The sequence below is a fragment of the Alligator sinensis genome, unplaced genomic scaffold (assembly GCF_000455745.1).
Source record: "Alligator sinensis unplaced genomic scaffold, ASM45574v1 scaffold520_1, whole genome shotgun sequence".
NCBI classification, from domain to species: domain Eukaryota; kingdom Metazoa; phylum Chordata; order Crocodylia; family Alligatoridae; genus Alligator; species Alligator sinensis.
Window position 1 is genome coordinate 1,322,813 of NW_005842064.1, and position 2,078 is coordinate 1,324,890.

General features: G+C 43.8%; 1 protein-coding gene across 2 annotated transcripts in view; it reads right to left on the reverse strand.

The window, feature by feature from the left end:
* PHOSPHO1 (phosphoethanolamine/phosphocholine phosphatase) overlaps positions 1-2,072 on the reverse strand; it is a 12,041-nt gene extending 9,969 nt beyond the window's left edge. Inside the window, exons 1-2 of one of the 2 annotated variants that reach the window (XM_025203779.1) lie at positions 1,818-2,072; positions 1,240-1,364 (exon numbers count right to left, since the gene is read on the reverse strand). The gene's annotated coding sequence lies outside the window, so the exon portion shown is untranslated. The remainder of the gene's footprint in view (positions 1-1,239; positions 1,365-1,817) is intronic. The other variant, XM_025203780.1, reaches the window with a different exon arrangement.
* Between the last annotated feature and the right edge of the window lie 6 nt (positions 2,073-2,078).

A 2,078-nucleotide genomic window follows, 5' to 3' on the forward strand; every position in this document is an offset into this window, starting at 1 on the left:
CAGGGATCGGGTCCTTGAAGATCAAACTTGATTCAACTTCTCTCATTTCCCAACTTGCAAGTGACTTTGCTCAAGGGAGGGGGAAGTGAGGTTATCTGAGTCCATCTAAAGCGTTGAATGTGAGATGACGGAGATTAAATGTTCCCTGCTAAAAGTCTCCTGTCTCAGGAGCTCTCAAACAGCGCTCCTTCCCTCTCTCATGCATATACTCTCCTTGTCAGGTTTTGACTTTTACCCTTATGAAGTGCTCTTCTATCCTTTTAGTGGTTAGGCCATACTTTTCTCGTTTATTCTGAACCAGCTATTGATCTACCATTAAGCCAGCTGCTTTCTCAAATAAGATCAAAATCAAGAGAAAGATGACTATTTACTAGTCCCCAGACAGAGCAAAAAAACCCATCTTTCCACTCACTAGACTGCTTCATTGGATGGGAGATTCAAAAAGTGACCATCCAGATTTTTTGTTCAAGTGGGCACTGTGTCTTTTAAGTGTATGAGTCATGAGCACAGGGCCTAGGAAGCACATTTTTTATTTATTTTAAATACTGTTAAGTATGTAAACATGGAGCTAGGGTTAGATTTTTTTAAGCACCTACACGATCTTGGAATACAAGTCTCACTGAAATTCAATGGGCTTTCTGCCCTCAAGTCCTTCCAGGACTTTTGAAATTCCCAGTTTTGGTAAAAGGTCTGATTTTCACAAGGGCTGAATATCAAGCAGCTTCCATTAACTATAGCAGAAGCAGTGGAGTGCGTGGCACGTTTGAAGAGAGCAGATCATTTTTTGAAAAGCACCTAAATGATGGACTGTCAAACGGGAAGTAAATGGGGGCACCTCTAAAAACTTTTTACTTAATCTACAAGGAATGAATGCCCTCATTTGAAAATCTTGGATATTATTTCATTTAGTTGTACTTTGGTCTTTTATAATAAGACTTAAACATCATGCCCCAGGTTCACCAGGAATGGCGTTTTCATGTAGTCTAGCTCAACAGTGAAATAAAACCCCAAACCTATCCTCAAATGCAGATACTGTCTGACAAGTGCTGGAGGGTTAAACAGCTTTGCTGCAGCTCTAGGTCAACTCAGCTTGTAATTGTGTTAGATTTTTCTCTCTCTCACATAGTAAGTCACCAAAATATTAAAATCAAGACCAGGGTTTGTTTTTTTTTTAAAAACAGCAACAAAAAACAAACAAAAAATACCAAGACAAGGAAGATGGCAGCATTTTTGATTTACCATTGAGTCTAATACTGCTTATTTCTTGGCAGAATGTAGTAGATGCCTTCCAGGGAAATGAAGGCATATGTCAAGTTGGTTCAATTTTTAGTGGCATGTTCCTTGCCCTTCAGGGACAATGCTATCTGTAAGGCGATTTAAAAACACGTTTGCCCACATACAGCAAAATAACCTTCCTTTCTCAGTTGTGATTTTTTAAAATTATTATTATTTCGTGTCTCAATTGCCAAGATGGATTTTAATTTATAGCCGCTAAATATAGCCTATGCTTCGCTAGTCTCCCTCTCAAAGACCTGGTACAGCTTGAAATACCTATTAACGTTCATAAAAACCAGGCCAGATGGTAGCTGGTTTGTGGGAGTCCCACAGAAATGCCTGACCCAGAAAGCCCCATGGATGAACAAACAAGGTGCGTGTGCGCGGGGGGAGGGAGGGGGTGGGGGAAGGGCTGCAGGGGATGAAATAAAAGAAAACTTGTGCATAAAAGTCTGTGTTGCACACTCCCTTAATACAGCCGCTTGCTAATATGCTCTATTTATGGTGCCCAAAAGGGAGTAAACCGTGGGTCCTTTCCTTACCTCAGGTTGAAGGAAGACCTTAATTTGGCTGCAGTTTCTTACCAGGGACAGCAGGCAATGGGGAGACGGGAAGGAAAGAGGAGCTGGACGCAGAGCCAGAAAGGAGCCCCCGCGTGGCCAGGTGGGACCCTGGGGAGCTGGGCAAGGGCACCGTGGGTGCTGGTGGTAGGAAGAGGGACGAGAAGCGAATCCAGCTTCGCGGAGAGCCGGGAGCGCGCCCAGACCCTGCCGGCGCCCGGGCAGCCCCCCCGCGGGGGTCGG